Below are 24,201 nucleotides of genomic sequence, written 5' to 3'. Positions count from 1 at the left end.
GGACGAGGTTGCTTTGTGCAGTTGCCTAGAAGACATAACTCAAAGAGAGCAAGGGCCTTCCATGCTGTGTTCTTACATATCCCCTGGGGGGGATATCAGCAAAACATTATATAAATTGAGGAACAGTAGTGAGATAGAAGAAGAAAAATATCATTAAAACCAACATGAATGTGTATGTTTTGTGGTACCAAGAACCCTGGAATTAAAGACAGACACTTTCTGTTCTGTACTTTTCTGCTTCTAAAGTCGTCTCTGAGCTAGTAGTTTTTTTGTTTGGTTGGTTATTTGCTTTGGTTTTGTGTGGTTTTTTTTTAATGTATGGTCAATACTATGTACAATATACAACTGCATTTGAAAGCAGATAGTTTTTCCTTCAAATTGACTTGAAATTTGTGTTAGACTAAAATACATAGTCCTTTTTGTTCTGTTGAATTTTGAATAAAATAATTCTGGACACCTTTCACTTCTCATGTAGAGAAACCCTCACTTTTTTTTTTTTTTCCTCCTGTGTTCCCATCACATTCAATAATTTTGGAACTGGCAGACGAAAATGCTAGACATATCTTACTTTGTGCATACTTTAGTTTAAAATACACCAGCTCGTACGGCAGAAGGTTCACATGTGAACAGTTGCTAAACTTTGCTACCCCTTCACTTATCTAAGGAAGAAAAATATCCTAATTACATGAGAAAACAAAGGAAGTAAAAATTACAGTTTCATGCAGTTCAATTTACTTTAAAGCCGGGCCACCTGGAGATGAGATGGTCCGCCTGCCTTGTGCAAAACAGTGCTACCAAGAACATAAGATAGAGCTGCTCATGCCTAAGCGATCCGTTTAGTTACCTTTTAGAAGCACTGTAAGCTGGTTTCTGGATTTATAACAGGGATTGGGTCTTCTATGACAAGTGAAAAAGTATTATCTTTTCATCCTGCAGTTTGCTGCGGTCTGGGTCCATCAAATAATCCTCGTTGATTCCAAATTTCTCTTTAACTGTATTAATCCTAGTGTATCACTGCAATTACACTAGATGATAAACACCACGCAGCTAAAAATTATTTCTGTTATTTATTATCTGGAACAGTGCATAAAAAAATAAAATAATATTTAGAAAGTTCTGATAATCCTCTAATTAAACTAAATAGGCATTAATTAAAATAAATGATGGATTTGCTACATTAGCAAATTTCAAATAATGTTAATGAAAAACAAGTCTATAAAAATTATAGATTTTTTCTTATGAACAAAATCAATTAACTAGAAAGGAAAACAGCAATAGATCATGCAGGAAGATTTAGCCCCATTATTTCATTATCCCCATTAACTCTCTTGAAAACTACATTCTGCACTCTTGCTCTAACATTGAATAATTATCTATTTGTTTGAGAAAACAACATAGTTTGATCAAGGAGACAGACATAGGACTCCTCTTTGCTGATCAGAAAACTTCTGTCAGACTCGGTGCTACCGTCTGCAGAAAGACATCACAGTAATTTGTCAGAGCACAATATGTTCAATTTAGCCATCCTGTATCCAACAGCAAAACCTCTAAAAGTAGTTTCTTGTCATTCCCTTTTCCTTGAAGTCCGCAATTCAAAGGCAGATGAGATGTCTTTTACTTTTTCTACAATACTTGTTTTAATTTAATTGTTCAAATTACCTACAGCCTCAGGCACTTCAGAATAATAGTTTCATGGTTTTAAACATATTCTTGCACTGAAAGAAGAAAAATACTTGCATGTAAAGTAGCTAAATTACAAAGCTAGTAGATTTGACAAGGCAAATTCTTCATTTGCTCTAAATAAAACAATCAGCACTTCAGAGACATTTTTGCTGCACAGGAATGATGGAAGAGGCTGAAGTGAAGTAAGAATGAGCGAGAGGAACCCATTGTGAAAGTGTGATGCCATCGTTTTCAGAATGGACTAGCTCTGAAATTTGCCCATGTTCAGTGGAGAGATCTGTTTTAAGGAAGTGCAAGCTTTAGTACAGTTGAAAAGGTCATACCCCCCATCATGTACGTCTTCAGGTTTGCACAACAGATGGTGGCTGTGCAACTGCAGGGGGGACCTTGGACTGAACAGGGGAGGCGGCAGCAGCAGCAGCAGCAGCACAAACTGTAGGAGAAATCCAGGGCCAGAATGACAGCTGCATGTTAATCTGTTGTGCTCAGCCCATACAGGATTAGAGCTATTGACTCACTGACAAATACGTTTAATTTGATTGCTTTTGGATGCATCAGAGGCAAGTGTCACTGCTCCTGCGATATTACTTTTTGCCCTCACCACACCAGAGTTTCCTTTGTGTTTCTTACAAATGATAGTGGCAAAGGGAAGGGTCAGGGAAACCACATTCCTTCCATTAAAATACCAGGCTGTCTAAAATTGGCAATTTGCAAGGTTAACTTACTTGTGACATCTCACCCAGATCCAGCTTCACTGATTCCCAAACAAGCCACAAAATCTCTAGCTAGAGTGGATACAAGGAACTGGGTTTTCAACTCATCCAAACCAAACCTGCAACAATATAATGAAAATGATATTAAAAGCTTTTGAAAGTAAACTTTATCTACAAGTTCCTTACAAATTTTGTTCTAGCCACATAGTGATCAATTTTCCAATGACGAGGTGAAACCTATCCCAGAGCCAACAGATGGAGTAGTTACCCTCCAAAGCTATGATTCAGAATCTCCATCAGAAGTGCAGCCACAATAATTTTAAATAAGGTTTTACAAGTATTCAGGCACCCTACTCCCACAGAAACATGTGGTTTAGATGCACAAAATCTGATCTTTGTGCCTATTGTTTTGAGAGCTATCAGATCCAAATAAACATAGTCCCCGGGGTTTCCCCTCAATGTTCCTGCACCAGTCTGCAGCCAGCCAGGATGGAGGACCTTCTCTCTGCATGTCTTTTGACTTTTGCACCAGCTTTTTGCCAGGCTTTAGTGGTGACTGAAAAATTATTACATGTGATGGCACCCTCTGCAAATATCTGTATTTACATGATTAATATTTCACATCCACATTTAAGTCACACAGTGAAATCCATTAGTGCTTCTTTCAAGTGGTTCTTTTACTCTCCACAAAAATAAAAATGTAAAGAACAAATGGCTGATAGCATTTTAACACAAAAAATTCTCTTGACCATATTTCAATTCAGTTAAAAGGCACTCTTTTTTTCCAGCATTTAGCTGCCTTCATCAATTCAAAATATGGTCCAACTCATTTCCGTGTTGATTTTGTCCTAATTCACATTTGCTGCTTTGGTCTTGCAACATGAATGGTGAGCTCGTGGTCTAGTTCTTGAAACTCACTTGTGCCAGACTGAAAAACACCTTGGGTCATGAGATGCCTCTTCTGTGAGCAGAAATCCATAAAAGTCAGGTTCCTCCTCAGCCTCCTCTCTGGTATGAGGCTTCTCAGGTCCACATCTCCACTCATCTCCTTCAGATCTGTGGCTGCCTAAGCAGGCTGCAGTTAGCTGGGGCCTCCTAAAACACTGTCCTAGCACTTCCAAAGGAGCAATGCCATTTTAGCTAAGACTCTGACACTTACTCTCCACTCCAACCCTGACAAAAAACAGTCAAAGGACATGGGATGGCCAGAGAACACAGTGGGAACTGGCAGACACTTTGTGCACACAGGGAGCAAAATTCCTGGTCCTGTCCCCGCTGATAACAATCACAGCAGCAATCCCAAATAAATACAAGAAGTGAGCTTGGAGTGTTTACTCCTTCGTCCAGCATACTGGGACAAAGTCCCCTGGTGTTACACAGTCTACTTCTTTTTTCTTTTTCCTTGGGACCTGATCGAGTATGGCCAGCTATTCATCAGACAAAAAAAAAAGAGGAAAATCGAACAAAGCAAAACAAACAAAAAAACCAAACACAAAACAAAACAGAAAAGCAAAACATGCCAACAACATGAAAACTCAGATTAGGAGCTAGCAGGGGTTTTTGGCAGTGCTTTCTAATGCTTAAAACTTTGCCAATCCTTAGTTATTTCAACAGAGGATTTCCATGACAGGAACTTCTCTCAGAATAATGTTTTTGGTTTGATATCTTTGTTTGGTTGGTGTAAGTTCCAGAAAATAGTTCAGCTCTTCCCAAAAATGAGGCTACAGAAGAAGTTATTTTGCAATTAAAAAAAAAAGTCCGGCAACATGATCTTCAGAAAATCATGGGTCTCTATGCCTTGCAGGAAGGATTTGCAGCTCAGCAAGCAACTAGCTATTGTGCTAGAAATACGCTGTTTCTGTAAAATTCTATTCATCTTAAACACATCCCAGAAATATCTCAGGTTTGCATAAATGTGACACCCACTTCTTTCCAGTTTAACAGCTCTAGAATTAGAAAACTGTTTGCAATGATCTCATGCTCTGGCTCAAGACAGACCAGACTGTGTCTGCTTTCTGGGCTGGGGCCATACCCCAGAGCATAGTTTCCCATGGGATTAACTGTGCAGCCTTAGCATGACTCCAAAACATACTTTCATGCATGCGTGTATGTATACGCATATGAGTCTACAGTCGATAAACTGGAGCTCCTTGCTGATGCTGGGTAACTCAGGAAGTCCCAAGTGTTGCAGAGAAGTGGTCCATCCTTCCTTGCTCTATACTTTATAGATAACATTGCTGGAATGTCACGAATACAAACACAAAAATGACAATGGTATACAACTGCATAAATTGTAGCTAAGAGGAAAATAAAACCTTAGCAAAATGCAGATATAACAACAATTCCTTGCTTCACATAGTTCTCTTTATGTTCTCTGCCAATTAGAAATTTGAAGTCACTTTTATTCCTCCCAAATATATACAAAAATCTGGTTTCTGACAGGTTAGATTGCTACATTGAGTGAAAAATCACACATCACTATTCTGACTGAACTGGGCTGATAATCATCTTGTTAGAACTGCAGATCTTGCTCACTTTTTTTTTCTTATGCTTCTGGGAAAGAAAAACTGAGCTGAAGTAAATTAATTAAATTAATACGGAAAGTTCTGAGTAGAACTGACAGATACATTAGCATGATACAATATTAAGTGCAAACTGAACAGCTGCAGGCAGTTCTAACATGACTCCCGGCATTTGATCGGCTCAAGCCTTTTTGCACTAGAGCTCATGCATTCAACCGCTCTTCACCACCAAAGCAAAAATAAAGCAAATAAAAAAGAGAAGTCTTCAGAAGTTCTGTATGTCATTCTACAGTATCCCAAAAATGACACAACAGTTTGCTCATGGACTTTCCAGGAATGTAAAGATTTCCTTTAGGCAAAGAAGTGGGTCACTCTGACCTACTGTCACTTTTCTTCCTACATACTAGCAAGAGGTGCATTTCTCCCAATTCCCTTTCTGTTCTGCTCCTCGACTCAAACTATTAATAATGCAGCAGCCACACACCACATTTTTGCTTCAGTGTAGTCCTGCACAGGCATCCTACCATCTGCTGTCCAGTTCCAGCTCAGCAGTACTCCCTGGGTCTTCAAGATACAGGAAAAGCAGGAAGGAAAGCAGTTTAAAGAAAAAAAAAAGCTATTTACAAACATGGAAAGGTGGAAAGGGTTAAGAATGACCTCTTCCTATTTTCACCCATTTCCCAGCTGATTGAGTTGATGATCCTGCTTTTCAAAACTGCTGAACTGCTGTTCTGATTGCCAGGTGCAGCTTTTCGTCTTTATAGCAAACAGGAAAAGAGACAGTAAAACTTTAACTTTTTGACATTAATTCGCATAGATGCTGCTGTTCAGGATGGAGAAAGAATCAGTGATGATGACAAAATAGAAAACACTCTTCCCACCAAATAATCATCTTTGTCCTTACTGTTTTCCTATAAATAACAGGGGAACATAAAAAGAGAAGGGAAGTTCACTGCCTACTGCTGACATAAAAGAGCTCTATACTGATCTGATACACTGTGGATGTGTCATCCTATGTGTTTGTTTATAAGCCCAGGTGAATGTATTTCATTCACTGCCTCAGCTGAGAGCTGCTTTCTTCAGTCTACTTGTAAGCATGAAAGCAAGTGAAGTGTTATATCTGAATGCATTTGAAAGACTGACAGAGTTATGTTCAGAACCAGATACATCGAAGTTCAGACCACTGCTGACAAAACATTTTGCATTTAGTTCTCAAATTTAGAAGTGCTACTGTTTCACTTAAAGGGATCTGGGGAGGAAATGGAACAGTCTGGGCATCTTCAAGTGAAAAAAAACGTCTTTTCTCCTGTATTTTTCAGCACAATAGAAGTGCATAAAAATACAAATCTGCACTGCTGCTTCCAAGTATGACCAATAATATAACTTTCTGAAGGTTGTCAGAAAAAGATCGTAAAGAATGTAGTGAAAAGGTGCAGGAACAGTGAACACGCAAACAGATGTGAGTAACCTTTTCAGAATTACTACGCTCTTCATAGTTTATATGATTAAAACTGTTACTACAATGTACTTCCCATTTAACTGAGTATCTCAATGGATTTCACAAACTAAGCCTCGCAACAGCCTCTCACTGAAGCCAGAAACCCATGGAAGTTGCAGAAACAGCATCAGGAGGTATCCTAATTCTAGATGTTTTAAGACACCATTTTTCCAAAGTATGAAAATGTAAAAAGCTGTGAGGGTGTGTGCACACATATGTGCATCCATCTGTTCAAACTACTGCATTGTCTATATATCTAATTGAGGGAAAATGCTTCATTTATTTTAGCAGAGCATCTTCATGATGTATCACATTCACTGGGTTGGTTTGCAGGTGCGCTCAATACGTGCTTGATGAATGCTGGACAAAGTCCAAAGTTAGGAAAGCCAACAAAGGGCTCCAAGACCTCTTTTGAAAAGGGAATGATGGTTGGTTTCTATATCGCTGTTTACTTTGTACACTGTTGATGCATCATGTGTAATAATGCACAGTTAAGACACAAAATTTGGATTATCTCTTTGAACTTTAGGATCACTACAGTACACAGAAACCATCCAGGTTGTGAATGCAATGTGAATCCATGACCCGGGACAAGCAGTTAGCCCTCTCACTATACTGCACGAAGTAAAGGTGCATCCCTGCAAAATTCCTGTAGCAACCAGCTTTCTCTTTTTGTTACCAAGTTTCCCTTTTACATCTTAAGAGCGGGACATTGTACTATATAACTAGTCAGCAGAATTGACTTAACACTGGAGGAAATGTCCACTAACACAGATGCAAATTCAATTACAGATTTCATCATGTTAACAACATTTTCACATTTACTTTTCAAGAAAATCCACTTTACACTTTCACTAGCACAAATGTACATACATTCACTGCTTTACTACATCAGAATAGAGTAACATAAGGACAAAAAAATGTAATGGAACAAAATCCCATCTTCTTTTACCCACAGATTTTTTTTGAAACCCTGGGAATAAAAGTCTATAATGGGGGCACAGTACTATTCTCTGAAGTGTTCTAAAATACTGGTTTTATTCTCATTTGCACTATAAACTAAGCTACTGTTCCAACAGACATACAGAACTCCATGCTTTCAGCAAGCTTTTTGTTTATTACCCAAAGGGGAAGAAAAGTTTTAGAGATATTTCCCATGGCTGAGACCTCCAAAGTCACACATACCAAACAGAAGGATAAATGGATGCCAAGGGAACAGAGCCTAAATTCCAGGCTCTACAGTGGATTTATGGGCATTTTCATTCATAACGTAAACCTCCCCTCCAAAAAAAACCCCCAAACCCAAACCAACAACAACAAAACAGAAACAAAAAACCCCAAACAAAAACAAACAAAAAACCCCACGCAAAACCCCAAAAAACCCACCAGCAAACAACCCAATCCTAAAATGCTCTTCTGTGCAAACATTCCCCTCTTGTATACAGGTTTTGTGAAGATAAGTTTCTGACTTTACTCTCATTATTTTAATTTAATCCCCACCACCACATTCCAGAATTTTAGGTCTATCCATATTCCAGAGGCAAACTGCTGGACTCGTTAGTCACCACCTTCTAGGTTTGCAAACTGCTGTTTGGATGCAGAATATCTGTGAAACTACTACATGAAGAAGTAGTTGGTAACTGCCACTTTTATTGAGGGGGGTGTGGGAAACAAAATGGATCCAGAAGGTGCAGAAACCTGAGTGATAGCAAGTGACAAAAGGGACACAATGACACAATCAAATGAGAGAAAACAAGATGAGTAATTGCCTGGAATGGGCACAATTAGGAAGAATGATGTGGTACAATTTTAGGACTTACACCAATATTGATCATTATTTCTGAAAAGTCACAGTCAGTGAGGAACACCTAAGAAAAGCAAGAAAAACCAAGTAAATCATAAAATAGAATTAGACTGATCCTAATAATTACAACTAAATACATCCTCAATATGACTGCACTGGGATATCTAGCTAAGAAAAAACACAAACATGAATAGGGGCATTCTGGAATTAAGATTATTTTATTGGTTGGGAAACCAAGGTTCTATGTTTGGAAACACATAACCTACTATTAAACAAGGCCTGTGTTTTAATAGGTAATATTCTAGCATTAAAAACATATGGAATTTCTCCCTTAAACCAAACTGTCTGAGAGAGGAAGAGAGTAGGTTCTTTCCTCAAACGTTACTGAAGAGCAACTGGAAAGAAAATGTGCACAGTAATATTTTTTTTTTTCCTCTGCTCTTAAGCAGGTTGGGTTTTAGGCCTAAACACATGATGATTTGAGTTTTAGGCTAAATCAAACTTTCTGAAAATTACCTTGTAGGAGCAGGAGTAGCCATACCAGCTTGCACTCCAATAGCCATAGGAATACCTCCATAGCAGATATTTCCCAGCTCTTCTGCCACTGCAAGTCCATAACACCATATTCTGCAGAAAAAAACAGATCTAAGACACCGATGTTCTAGACTGGCATAAGTGACAGGGGAAAAAAAAAATTAAAATTGCTACTTCGAGGACTTGCCAACTCCAGTTTCACTGCTAATTTTTAAATATTTGACAATTGTCAGCTTTCTCATCAGAAAAGTGATGCCACAGAGTTCTTCACAAAATCTGAATTTTAAATTACACCTGCTCTAATTACCCATGTGCACATCAGGTCACCTCTGGATATCCTAAGTAGCATCATTACTTTTACTGGAAACAGGAGGAAAAAGTGCTTCTGAAAATGACACCAAAAGGCAAAATTTTTCTTTTTAACAGCAAGGTCATGAGAAAAAAAATCACTACAAGGTAAGAAGTGCTTTATTTTCTCTGTGCTAACCCCGATCACACACTCACGTGGACCTCATCTTCTTCACACCCAGCTGACACGCCAGCACAGAGCAAGACCGTGTGTAGGTTGTGTCCCCATGTTAAGTTACTGCTGTAGCTCACAATCCACATTAGACGCAAGTACAATATCAAATACATGTATTTCATATCCTGGTACCTGGTTGCTGTGGTCATTAAAGCATTTTTCATTAGTGGGAGGCTGATGACCCAGGGATCTGGCCAGGCACGAGCATGGAATGTTCCTCCTCCCCACATTCCAATCTGCAAATCCAATTAAAGACGATATTATTCTTCACCTCCTTCCCATGCCCAGTGCTGATAAACCCACCATGTAGTGAAACACAGAAAAGAGCTACATTGCCATGATGGATGAGGTAATTTCTAGCTGTAATAAATAGCTTACAGTCCAAAGGAAATACACTGAGAAAGAGGAGGTTACTGCTTGACGTCAGTTGACTGAGAAGCTTTGATTAGATAAAGTTTTCCTCTTTTTTTGTTTGTTTTCTATTTTACTCATTTGAAGGCCAACTGAGAACATTTCAAATACATAGATACAATCCCCCACCCCTCACATACAATATGGGGCAGGTGATCCTCTTCTATTTTCACTTGCTGACATCAAACACTATCTGAACTCACCCGTCTACTGACTTGCCTTGAAGTTTTAAAAAAAAAAAATCATTAATTAAAATCAAATCATTACAGCATATACAGACACAGGGGCTCTATGTGCTATCGTCTGTTTCCTAAACCCACAGAAACTATTTTTGTGCATCCTTTTTCTGCAGAAGGAAAGGAAAACACAAATTGAAAAGACTAAGTGTGAAGTTCAGTTTTCAAACAACACTTCTCTTTAGGTCATCCTGAATAGTCTGGGTTACCAGAATTTAAAAAAAAAAAAAAAAGCTGCTTTTCCATACTTTCATCTGAAAGTAAAGAACGTTTTTTAAAATTATACACAAAATTAAAATTCCTAGTGGGAACTTAAGCAGTACAGTGAAACAACAGTAATACAAGGATGTGTTTAGCATAATATATAATTCAATTCTCTTGCCTTAATAAAGGCCCCATCAATAAATAAAACACTCTAAGGAACACTAAGGAATGTATGCACACACAAAGCTAACGTTATTTAAAGGCGTGTGGTATAAGAGAGTTGTTGATAATTTTATATGAAACTATAGCAGAGTTATAATAGATAGCGTCAGTTTTGGCACTGCACAAATGTTTTCCATTTTATTTTATTTTTACACTAATCAATGATTTTATTGCCAAACTACAGTTATTACTAATTTTGTCTTTGGTTTTGTCAACCAAGCAGTTATATTCTTATCTTTCACTTGTTTTCACAAATCAAAACCTTAGTTTCTTGATTTACCCAAAGCAACTTCACAAGAGGAATGTTATGCACGAAGCTGACCCAAAGGAGGACCCTCTTGTGCAAGTGTACGGCTTACGTACATCCTTTGTTCATAACACAATTAATTATAGAATACTATATAACAGACTTGCTTTGCTCTTGCTTGGGATTGGTTTCTAAGTGGTACAGTTTAAAAACAAAATTCTGCAAAATGCCAGCTCTCAAAGTGATGATACTGAAGGAATTTCCTACCAAAGGAGGAAACTGATCAGAATGAAGTCTCAGGAGCTGAGCAGGTGGAGGGGGGAAGCCCTACCAGGCAAAAAGATGATGCATCCTCAGAAGATTTTATAATCTGGGGATAGATAATGCAAGAGACAATGACAGATGCAGACAGGCAGGAAGGGCAGAAACAAATGGTAAAAACATTAATCAGACAATAACTAACTTTTCATCAGTTCTGCTCCAGAAGCCAAAGCAAGAGTTTCACGGAGAAATGTGAATGGTTTGACAGATGATTATAGAGCACCTCTTTCGAGCCTAAAGCACTTGATCGAGACATTCCCTTGTCAGCGCAGTCTGTGCAGCTGTATCCCAAAGTAATTTGGGGAACTTATGCCATGGCTAAGGATAATTGTGTCCTATCTCTTTGGAGAACCAGGTCTCCGCACTGAGGCACACTGCCGGCAGCATCACACACCCGGCACCAATGCAACTTTCTTTTTTCCCCAGCACATGGCAGCAGCCTGGCTTTCACAGCCCTGCTGCCGTGCTCCAGTCAGCTATTTTGAGGCTGCTCCAAGACCATTGCCCTGCATGCTGCAGGACTCAGCTCTTTAACTGAGACAAAACCACCAGGTTATTCTTGTTTCCACCTGCTGCAGCAATGATTGTGAATTTTTTAGGGTATGAATGTTTAACTTTTATTTGGAATCAGACTTACTTTTTCACAATAATTCTTATTTGCAATAAGGAAATGAGCTGGTGGTAGGGGTTCATGTTCGCCAGTCTCATCAACAAACCACCTCCTGGAAGTACCTGTACAATGATGTAATGCTTATAGGTCAATTTAATGTTCATTCAGAAAAACAAACAGCCTGCCTAATATAATTTTTGGTGAAAAATCCATAATGAAAGGAACCCAATAAATGTCATATTTTTTTATTTTTAATAATAGCAAGCTATATGTAAATATTCGCATGTAAGACATTTCTAAGGTAATATTTCATTTAGCTTTAGGATGAGATTAGTGACCTTTAGGGAATTGTTTAGCCATATTTCCATTTTTAATTTGCAAGAAATATTAAAAGAACAAAGCAAAGCAAAACTAGACAGAAAGAGTAATGCACTAATACTTTAATGATTCAAAACGGATAGAAAAATGTAACTGCTACATTCAAATTGTTATTGTTTTGCTAAAATAACACAACTTCCAGCTCTTGAACAGCCTTATTTGATATCTTATCCATTGTTCGATTTCAGGTTCTTTTACAAAGAAATTAAACTATGAAGTCCAAAGCAAGAACACATGAATATGCAAATAATAAAAGATTTTGCACTGCAGACACTGGGCAGGACCCACACTGGAGTAGAGGAAAAGTGTGAAACGGAAGGAGCAGCAGAGAAGACCTGCTAATGACTGACCACAGGCCCTCATCCCCATCCCCCTGCGGGGCCCAGGGTGGGGAGGGAGGTCAATGACTCAGGAATGAAGGTCTGAAGATGAGCCTGGGGCAAAGGGCAAGAGGATGGAAGGAACACATTGTTTTAATTTGCTTTTGTTTCTCACTACACAAATTTATTTTCATTGGCAGAAAATTAAATTAATTTTCCCCAAGCCAAGTCTGCATTGCCCATGACAGTAACTGGTGAGCAGTGTCCCTGACTTTCTCTCGACTGCTGGGCCTTGCCATCAGGTTTTATTCTCTGTCCTGTTGTGGAAGGCAAGTGAGTGAGCAGTTGGGTGGGTGGTTGGCTGCTGGCCAAGGTAAACCCATCACACATAGTCAGTCTATTAAATTATTTTTCTTTTAAATTGGCTCTGTGCTTTTCTACTAGTCACCACCACATTACTTTAACCTGGCAAGAAAAAAAAAATTAAAAACTCCTTATATTTAGAGACCAGCTTATTTCTACATGTTAAGTTTGTGATAATGCAGTGGGGAGTGGAGTGGGAGTCCAAGATGAAACAGCAAGTTTTGAAAACCATTATTTTTGAAAGATGCAGATGTACATTCTACTAAATCTGACAATTTAGAGTATCAGGACTTTTATATATGAATATAAGCAGACAGCAAAGATGACGCCAAAAAAATACAAATAAAATAGTGAGCCTATCTGATCTTCAGCTGCAACTTGTCAAAACACAAACACTGCTGAGAAGATCATCTGGGAAAACAAAGGCAAAGAATGTCTATGAAAAAGAACTATCTGGAATTTCCTTCTGAACCTCATCTAGCAGCTGTCAGTGGGAACAACAACATCTGTGTGAAGAGAGCCTATAAGTGAGTTGAAACAAGGAGAAACACAGGGGCTGCAGAGTGTTTTAAGAATATGAGTGAGTCTGGAAAAAGCAACGTTGAAAACACAATACAGCTGTATGGGTAACTCAATCTTAAATGTTTATATAATTTATCTTGTTTGTTTATATACCTTCCAAAGTTCACATAAAGTGTATCTACACCAAAGGAAATCATGCAGTGTTATTTCTACTGTTGGCATCTAACTCAGTGCAAGAAAAAACAAACATGTGCTCTTATTTCTAGTGACTAGAAAGACAAATAAAACATGAATCAACTCCCATCTTGAAGATAGGTCTGAGAGACTCCCACATCTTACACTAGAATGACAGAGCTAATTGCCAGTTTTCATCATAGCTTATGACTTTAAATCAGCTGGAGTAAAATTTAAGTGCTCAAACCTTACTCATCTGTCATAAATATAGTTCAAGAATTTCAGCTCCAGAGGACTACAAAGAGCTCTCAAGTTACATAATTGCAAATGTCATCAGGTAGGACAGTACAGAAGTCCTACTGTAATTCCTTTCCTCTTCTATACATAAAATAAATTAAAATAATTACCAAAGGTGTAATCTCCATGTTGTGCAATTTCCCACAAACCCATTCTGAAAAGCTGAGTCCAATCAAGCTCAGAAAATACAACCTGCCTTCTTGGTTATTTGCTTCTTGCTGGGTGTAGTGGAAAAAACTCTCATTTCATGCAACAGAAACACTGTGAATCCACTTTAGTCTTGTTGAGATGAACACATATATATGGCTAGGCTATTTCCCCAGGATCAATTCACAAAACAAAACAAACTAACAAAAATCCCAAATAAAACCCTTGTACCAGATGCAAAGTTCTCCTTAACAGATTATGTTAGTTAGATGGATCTAACTCCCTCAGTTTGACTGAATGTTTGTCCCAAACAAGGAAAAATTACAGTGCTCTACAGATACTCACTAGTTCATCCAAAAAATCCAAGGCAGATAAGGGCCTCCTCTGCTAGCCAAAGTTTTACTTGTAATATCACTCTTGTAATCCAGTAGTTTTTGGAAAAGGAAAAATATGGATTGGCTGCTCATTCCTTTTCAAACATATACAGTTAGCAGGACAAGTACAATCCCTGAGCAATTAACAATGCAAATAGTGTGGTCCTGCAGCACTCATTGTTTAGAAGTCACTGTGGTTGCCACTTTAGAAACTAAATTTACCGAGATGAGTAAGGTGGTCGGGTGACAGAGCTACATTGGAAAATACAGAAGCAGCTTCACCCACAGTGAAAGGATTGAAAAGAACAACAACAACACCACCTATAAAATCAACACATAGTACTAAACAGGGACTCAGCAGTGCCTGCAACTGAGCAGATAAGTGCAGCGCACAGCCTTGTATCTAGCTGGGGGCAGCACTGACACATTTAAAGAGGGTTCAGAGCTGTGCAGGACACTACTTCAGAAAGCCAGAGCAGCACAGTCTAGATCGCTGGTTGACAACCGCTGCACTCATTACCCTCCGACTTTCAAAAACCTCACTCACAAATTTGTAAGGTTTCTCTATTTTCTGAATGGCTATGTAGTGCTGCCGGAGTCAGCAATCACATCTGCATAATTCTTTAAACTCAGAAGGGTATCAGACCTCTTAAAACAAAACAAAGAAATGAAATCAACCCCCCCCCCCCCCCAAGTTGTATATAAAGAATGTTGCAGCGAAGGAAAAGCTAAGTTGCACAGTACAATAGAATAAAACAAAAACTCAAGATTGCACACAGTCCCAAGCACCAGCTATTGCATCAGAGCCAACTCAGAGAAAAACTTTATGCAATCACTCGTCACGGATTCCTCAGTCATGTTCTGCTTGCTTTTAAACTGAGATTATTTTTCCCCCTCGGCTCTCACAGAATCACAGAATGTCAGGGATTGGAAGGGACCTCGAAAGATCATCCAGTCCAATCCCCCTGCCGGAGCAGGAACACCCAGATGAGGTTACACAGGAAGGCGTCCAGGCGGGTTTTGAATGTCTCCAGAGAAGGAGAATCCACAACCTCCCTGGGCAGCCTGTTCCAGTGTTCCGTCACCCTCACTAAGAAGAAGTTTCTTCTCAAATTTAAGTGGAACCTCTTGTGTTCTCTCACCCAACATCAATTCCACAGAAGCGTAGTTAAACCGTCTTACTTTTTTTTTAAGGTTAAAAAGTACATATCTCAATTATTGTACATTTGAAAATGTCAGTCAAACTAAATGCCACAGCATGAAGAAAACAAGAAAAAAAACATATGGAAAAATGAAGCCAAGAAGTGTATGGGCTGAATATCACAGCTCCTGAGCTTCAGTGGCAAAACCATGCTACTTGTCATGAAGTTTCTGTTTGGGCAAGCTCGTAAACAAGCCATAGTCTAGGTTTCAAGAATGTCACCTCTGAAACCTCCCTCCTGCTTGAGGTCAGTCAATCAGCAACAACAGTCAACCTCCTTACATACACTGAACATGTACATTCCTACAACCTGTCGCACATTCATCTGGTTTAAGCTTTACTTGTGAATGCTCAGTTTAGTTCTCTGAGTCAAAGCTTGCCCAGCAGGGAATACTTTTTGTCTCCAACTTGAAGGTTGCCACCCTTCTGATGAACAGGCAAAGGTTGCATTAACATCCTTCCCTGTGGTGTGTGTCTACTGCAGCCCTTCCGACACCACTGTGAATCAGCCCTCACAGGCACCAAAATCTGCCTTTGGACTTGATGAGCCATCTGCCAGCCTCATGTAAAATGGGCTGTTCCTCCCAAGAAAACAACTGCACAGCTGCTCAGCTAGCACCTTTTAAACACGTTAATTCATTTCAGACAGGTAATAAATCAATTAATCTCACACCTGGACAAGACTGAAGCAGGCACAGCATCTTTATATGCTGCTGGTGCTCCTACTCAGGAGTCTGCCTCATGTGAACTACCACAAACTACTACAAAAAGATCATGGCAAGTTTTCCTCCAACAGGATCTGAAGTGTGAATACACAAATAAGTATTATAAAGAATCTACAGTAATGTAGAGACATTCAGCACCCCATAGGTAAGCATGTCAAATTAAAATTGGTAATAGGCTTGTTGATACTTAACAGACAGAGAGCCCAAATAACATTCTCCAGTTTAAACACAACAGAGAGAAAGGATGAGTAACAGGACCGAATACAAGGATGTATGTTTGTAAAGACTTTTTAAAAGCTGGATGAAAAGCGGTCAAGATCTCAAATCAGAAGGAATTGTACTTGGTTTTGTAGCAAACCTTATGAGTAAAAAGAAACTATTTCCTTTCATTTCTTGAAGGCACCAGGATATAGAGTGAATATTCGAAAGATCCAGAGCTCATTCTGGCTCTAAAAAAAATACTGTGTGATTCAGGGATTAAACAGACTTGTTACGTTTGCTGCTTATTAAAATTTCTTCACTAAGATTTAATACAAAGGCTGACTATTTATCAGCTGAAAGCTGTGTTTAACTTTCTTTCCTATTATACAAGATCTTTTATTCCATTCCAAGCTGATAAATAGCTTGTTGGAAATCCAGATTTGTCTGATAAGGAAAACTTTAGCCACTTAGCTCAAGATGTCACTCCCAAAGCCATAAATTTTACTTGCAATTGCAAATTTTGCAATCTCCAAAAGTCATTATAAACTGAGAATTAACAGGCATGGGGGAACAAACTTGAGAAATACTCGTTTTGAATAAATTCCAGAAAAAAAGGGTTTGGAATGTGTGCAGTGAATAATTAAATGAACTTCGGACATGCTCTGGAGCTAGCCTGGCCTGCACAGGGGTTTTAGTTCAGCAGCACTGAACTCAGAGCAGACGCACACCGCAGGAGGCTTCCACAGGAACTTCTGATCAGCACAGATTTGCAGGACTAAACGATTTTTCCGGTGGCTGACCCCCTAAGTCCTTGAGAAGCTGGGCCAGATACTGAAAAAGAACATACCGCATCATCCCAAAATACCTGCCACGTTGCAGATCAACATATTCTTAACATGGTGACAGCAACCTAATTACTAGTGACATCTATCAACTAATGCCACAGCTAGAAGCACATCTCTCTGTCATTAGGTAATTTCCTTGTTTATAAGTATTAACAGGCAAAATTCTCCTCAGCTGGCAAGGTCTGCATGCACAGGGGTAACATAGGCATCAGCAAGGGCAGGGCTGGGACCATCGGTGTTACATCTCCTCATCCCCAGCACCTGCCAAGCCCTTGTCCTGCGGCACAGCCTGTCTCCCTGCTGGAGCATTTCTAGATGTCTCTGTTCCCCAGCACAGCAGAGATCAAAGGGGAGCATCTTCAGTATTTGGTGATTGTTTGTGAAATCTGATTGGCTTTGAAATCGCTTTGAGTTAGCAAAAGTAAAGCAATAAAAGACCATCCCTATTTCTGAGCAATATAGTGTGGTTACCTTTTTGAGACAAAACCGAGATTTTCAGGTTTCAAGGAAAGGTCATGAGTTTGATTCCAGACTGGGAAAAAAAAGTCAAATAAAAATGTAGAAAACCCTAATATTTTTATAGCATGGAATTGATTGGGGGTGTGTGTGTGTGTATTTTTTTCTTTTATTTGAGTGTGTGTATTTTTAGTGGGTTTTTTGTTTGTTTTGTAGATGGGTGGTTGTTGTGTGTTCCCTGCCCGCCTCCCCTCCCCAAAAAAAAGAAGACATGCAAAGGAAATGTCACAATAAAACCCCCTTCTGGGATGAAAATAGAATATTTTTCACAGTGTCAAACCAATGCATTTCCCCTTCTTTTCTCCAACAAAATAGATATTTTAGTCAAACTGCTTTCTCTATTCTTGATAATTTTAATGGAAAAAACATTTTATTGAGAACTTTTATTTGGTTTTAAGGAGTGTGGACAAACACTTTAAATACTATTCTAGAGCTGAAAATATCTGGTTTAGGTCTCTTTTTTGCCTATGATTCTGTGTGCATCCTTGCCCTTAAGATATGCATTAGCCGTACTGTATCATAAAACAGATTATCTCTCCCTAGTTGTAAAAGGGGTAACACAACAGGATTCTAATCTGAACTGCAGCCTCCAATGTGAAATACACTACATCACTATTTTTGTTTATGTTGAAATTGGAGGATGTGCCTTATAAGTGGTACTGGCCACAAAGGAAAATATTTTCAGTATATTGAAAAACATCTAGGAAATCAAATTCCCCATTCAAGACTGTCTTCTTCAAAAGAGCCTTCGCTCAAAATATTACATTATTTCTATGAGGATTTCATCATCCCCTGTGCTATGCTTCAAGAAATTATTCTTGATCAGGATTATCTGTTTCTTCTTATCGATTTGGTTCTGAAGTCAGTAACAAATAAGTACTCAAAACTACGAAAAGCAAGTTATTTTGTGAGGGAATGACAGCACCCAGCTGTAGAGCAAAAAAACCAGTAATAGTTTACTACTAAAGAACATATCCAATTGCCTAATACACAATTATCTAACTGACACAATGAGGTCTGTGACATACATAGTCAATAACCTAGGACAAAAAGGAACAATCACATGATTAAAGGTATCCATAGAAGAGTAAGATGAGTTAAGAAAAAAACCCACAAAATCCCCTCAAAAATTCATTCCACCTTCCCCGATTCCCAGTCCTACCTGAACAACAACCTTGACCTGAAGTATTTATGCACCCAGTAGTAGAACTACTCATTTACCATACAGTTTAACTGTAATTTTTTATAACAGAAAGAGAAAAGAGATTTAGCCATAGCAAAGCCAAGTTTATAATAAAAGTGCATTTGCAATACTGAATGTATAAAGACTTGCAGCTTAAGTCAGGCCTCTCCCAATCATGAATACTCTGTTATTTATGGACCATTCAGGAACCTGAGCAGGGACATTCATACATTCAGCTACCACTCAGGAGCTCCAGGAACATCAGAGACTGGCTATTCATCTCAATCATTTGCCTTTTTATAAATAGCTATACAACAAATTACATCCCACATTCTCGTTCTTAAAATATCATACTAGAACTACATAGCAATAAATGTATTATTCAGGAAAAGAATACCTTGAATATGTGTTCACACATTAAATTTGCAAAGGAATTAAATTTTGTTGCATATGCTGAGTAATTCTGAAAGGGAAGGTATATTAAATCAAGATATATATTGCATATATTCATACTTATGGTATGGCTCTGAAACTGAGACTGAAACATTTACATTTGAAAATAAAAGCAGAAAAAAAGTTCATGTATCTGGGGATGAGGGGAGAAATCCTTTTTCCCAGAAATTAGGAAATTATTTCAGGAAATGGTTGAAAAATAGTTTTAGAAGTACTGCTAAATATGTGAGTTATCTTAACGGCTCAGTAATCTCACCAATAACATACCTTCTTTTCAAATCAGAAGAAAAATACCAGTGAGGCTGGAGTCCTCTCCACCTCTCGAGGAGACAAATGTCCCAGAGCCATCCTGCTTCCTCTCTCTCTCCCACACATCTACAAGTAGGCAGAAACTGTGGAGGATGGGGGAAAGAAAGATAGCTTTATCATGAAGGAAAAAGCAGTTGTCAATACTACATATTATTACTATTTTTTAAGTTGGTCTTGTATTGTGCACTTTCCGTTAGATCCATCTAACTGCAAACCATTTTAAAGACATGATAGGCTTGGCAACCATCCATCAGATACCAGGGGTTTATTATAGTGTTGTGTGTACTCTTTCTAAATAAGTAACTGAAACATCTAAACCAAAAAAGAAAATCCCAGTGAATTTATTGGTACACAGGTATACGAATCTCCAGAAACAGAAAACACAATTATAAAATTATGTCAATATAAAGGCTTTGGGCATGTGTTTTGACAGTTACATTCCTTTCCATCTCATAGGAGGCACTATTTTAGAAACACATCCAACAGCCACGAAAATATTTGCCTGATTTTCACATGCCCCCATCCATCCAGTTCTAACACAACAGGCTTCTGTGGCCATGAGACCCTGCCGAGTAGCACAGGGCTGTAACAACGGGAACTGAAGAGGATTTTATTACCATAAGCACCTTTTATCATGGTTAGATGGCTGACTATGTAGCCACTCTACTAAGGTTGCTGATGCACCCTTTGTTTTCCTGTGGTCTCCTGGACACTCTTTCTGTTTAGAGAGAGAAGTATTTTCCACCACCTTCTTGCTACTCTTAAGCTACATCTCCAAAGGGCTGGCTGATCATCTTTCCAGTATTTCAGAGACATCCTGAAGAGGAACTGGGCTGACCTTGTTTGCTCATTCACAGGCAGTGCATGCCACAGGAGGTGGCTGGACATGGAGGGATCATCCCTCCAAACCACAAGAGGAGCCCATCACTGTTGGACTTTTGGAGTTCACCTGCAGCTGAGGTGCTGCGGGCTTTCCGCATCGATCAGCAGGGGCAGCAGACCTGCAGATGTCTGTGCCGGAACGGCTCCGAGCTTCAAGATGGATTTCCAGCACAAAGCTTGTATCTCACACCCATGGAAAGACATAGCCTGTTCAACATACGCTTGGCCCAGTGGAGACACAAATCCCACACCAACTCCAGGCTGTCTTCATAGACTGCCCAAGAGCCAGATCAGTTGTTCAAGTTTGTGTAGCAGGTTTTTCAGCAACGTTAACATGATCAAAGTCCAGAGCCAGACACAGAAGCAGCAAAGTGCTACATAAACAGCCACAGATTTTAATATGATCGTTTCTGATGCTTCTGCAATGTCTCACAGGAAGTTACAGTAAGTGCAAAGCTTCACAATGTTGATCACACTTCATTTCCTTTTGGTGCTGCATTATTATAATGTTCTCTCTCCTTCTTTAAGGACTACAACTGTTTGCTAACTCACTATGCTTAATGAGAAGCCAGTTTATAGCATCTCCCAGCATTAGGTAGTCCCAAATTGAGCTGTTCTGGCAACTCTAAATTAGCAGCATCAAAGCAGCAGTGACTGTGCCTCCTTTCTCCAACTACATCATTATAGTGAAACATGAAGAATGAGAAAGGCCAAACCAAATACATCAATTTATGCTCAACACTTACTCTGTTTAAAATAATTGAGGAAAGAACAAAAACATTGTTCATTGAATACTGAATGGCCTCGAAATTAGCGATAAGGTTTAAGACCATGCTATACTTCACTGAAACTTCCTCAAATGTAAAGCTGAAATTCTCTTGCCATCAGGGAAAAAAAAAAGGGGGGCTCGGGGGGAAGGGGAGGTGGAGGTGGCAAAGTGAGATAGGTTTTTCTATCTGGAAAAGATCACAGCATCTCCTAGGCTACAGTCTCACCAGTTCAAGTCAGGGGACGTAAAAGAATTAATGCTTATCTTCTCCCTCAAAAAAACAAACACACAGACAAAAACCCCATAAACACCAGGGGAAAAAATTGGCTCATTTATTTTGCTCACATTTATCCAAACATGGTAACTGTAATGACCAAGCTACAGATTTTCTGTTTTTCTTACAACACCAAGTGCTGGTGAAGAGTCTTTTCTTGTTTGAAATCCTTTTCACTATGTGACCGTGGCTAACGCCGTTTTCTAAATTTTAGAGTAGCGCTGATAAAGTATGGACTAAACTGACATTGAGTTATTAAAGACAGACATGAAAAATGCACCAAATACAAACTCACCTAAATAGCATGCTAAAACACAGATCTTAGCAGTTATACTTTCAACAAACCAGGTCACCATTATCTGCATTTTAAAAAGGTATACAAAAAAGAATCAGATGCAATTCCTTATTGCACAGATTCTTTTTACGTATTAGAACTATTACCATAAAGAGAAAACAAAACAAATGACATTAAAAAACCACAAACAAACCTCAACTAATTACCATTTTAGGGAAATTGCTGTTTCTGGGAGCTCTGCTGCTGCAGACTGAGGTTACTCTGGCTAATGTTTTACTACTAGAAAGTGTCTCCCACTTGCAATTTAATTGCTATTCACACTGCAAGGTTTGGCTTGCTTCTGTTTTTGTGTTGGAGTGGTTGGTGCTGTTGGAGTCCTGTTTAATCCAGCCCTACAAGTTGAAAAAAATGTGTGCAGCTTTTCATCTTCCAGGAAAAAGAGTCTTAAGCCTAAATAACTTTGAGCAAAATAGAAAAAAAAAAACAACAAACTTTTTTATATTGGAATGAAGAGCTTTTGGAAACTGATTGCTCTTATTTGAAGAAGAGTATGGATAAATTACACAACACATCTTGATTTTTTTTTTTGTTTTTTTCTCAGTGTGTCCTTCCATGCTTGGCTTTTCAGAGCTAGACTGACTCTTCAGACAAATCCTGTCCTCTGGTTTGTATTTCCCATCCAGACCCGGGATTAAACTACTTCCTAATTTCTCTCTTGTTGAAAGGTCATCATCGGTGTAAAGCCAGCTCTGGGCACCATGCATCACCCAGCCCTTATGCTAGTGAAGATTTATCTTCTTTTTCACCACATTCAGGATGTTTTTGGAATATCCTAATGAGATGAATGAGCATTGTTGATCTGATTGTTTTGTCAATTACAAACACAGAAAAGATGGAAAACAAAACAAATTCATGCAGATTTGAGAGCTGGATCAGAAGACCTGTTTGTTTAGCTGCCAGCAATGGAGAACGTGCAACAACAAAGTTATTTAAAAACTAATCGTACTGGAATTTCATTATCCCTAATGTTTCCATGTTGACTCACTTTTTTTTTTTTTCTTTTCAATCTGACCTCTAAGTTTCTCAGCTGCAGCCAACAACAGCCGCAGTACTGAGCTCTGCCAGTTGCTGAGAGAAAAGTGTTCACCTCCCCACATGCCTCGCTGCTGTCCCCATTTCTGGATGGTCAAGTTTCACTCTGGAGATACAGGGCACTGCCTGCTATCAGGTCTTTCTTGCTGAGAAAACATCATATGAAAGAGAAGGGCCAAGCACCCATAATCTCTTATTTACCCACTCATCTACCTTCACTTTCTCATCTGCTTGCATAAGCACAGAAGCATTTTGTATGCCTTTAAAATAAATGACCCATGAGGCAATAAAGGCATGGTATTATACCATAGATTTTCTTTTAAAATGCCTCACTACTTAGTAAAAAGGTGAAAGATTCTTTCCCCTTAATGATGACAGCAGGATCTACAAAACTGCTAAAAGACAGGGAAGAGAATGGTGTGGAAGGACAAAGCAATTTAGAAAAAGATGTGTTGCCTGCAATTTAATATTGTGTTGTTTAAGGTCTCTATGGCAAAATAGATGCTGCAAGATACCTAAAAGAGATGTAATGAGCAAGTCTCTTTATAAACAAATTATGGATTTTTGTCTCAATCTTGAAGAAGTCAAAGGAGAAATAAAAAGGCCTGGAGCTGAGAAAAGTGTAATTAATCAAGGAACACAATAGATGAGTAATTTCAGGGAAGTGCATGGGGAAGGAAGGCAGACAGACAGGGACAGTGATGCTCTCCATCACAAAAAGCAAAGGAGAAGGAAGTTTAAGAACAGAAGTATTTTATTTTAAAACCTAATTCAATGAGGCAAGGTGTGGAAGGAAACACAAATCCTCAAAATGAACTTGTTGTGTCCTCTAAACGGAGATTCCTTTTGGCAAAAGCAAACAGTAAGAAAAGGCTGCTTGAGAGGCAGGTGGAGACCTTAGCGAAACTTAACCCAGTTCCACCGCTCAGAGTAACTCAGAAGCACTTCCCAAACACCAGCAGGGCAAGATGTAAGCCGGAAGCCCCCAGAGCAAACCAGCCCCCAGGTGTAGGGAAGTTGCAGAAGTAGCAGAGCAGATTGGTTTGAATTTTACTACAGTACACTTCAGTGGTTACTCTGTCTTCCTGCACAACATAGTAGGTCCCTACTTTTAATTCTTAGAAGTACACTTTTTTTTTTTTTTAAATGAACTAGTAATCTTTACATGGGCTTTCAAAGAACCTTTGTGGCAAGAAGGTATTCTTCCACTTAAACCCATCCTTTTTCTAATGCTGCAAGCAACACTACGCACTCTTTAATGAGTGTCACTAACCACAACAGAACAACTGTCTGGATAATGCAAAAATCAAACTAGATTTATATGAAAAAAACTCCTGCCCCATATTCAAACTC

The 24,201-nt window shown here is 38.8% G+C and overlaps 1 pseudogene; it reads right to left on the bottom strand.

Moving 5' to 3' along the window:
- Positions 1–24,201, bottom strand: part of LOC135984979 (probable acyl-CoA dehydrogenase 6) — a 73,256-nt pseudogene that overhangs the window by 23,556 nt on the left and 25,499 nt on the right.

This window comes from Caloenas nicobarica, chromosome 2, assembly GCF_036013445.1.
Source record: "Caloenas nicobarica isolate bCalNic1 chromosome 2, bCalNic1.hap1, whole genome shotgun sequence".
NCBI classification, from domain to species: Eukaryota; Metazoa; Chordata; class Aves; order Columbiformes; family Columbidae; genus Caloenas; species Caloenas nicobarica.
Note: the sequence above shows the minus strand (reverse complement) of the source record. Positions and strands in the feature narration are given on the sequence as shown.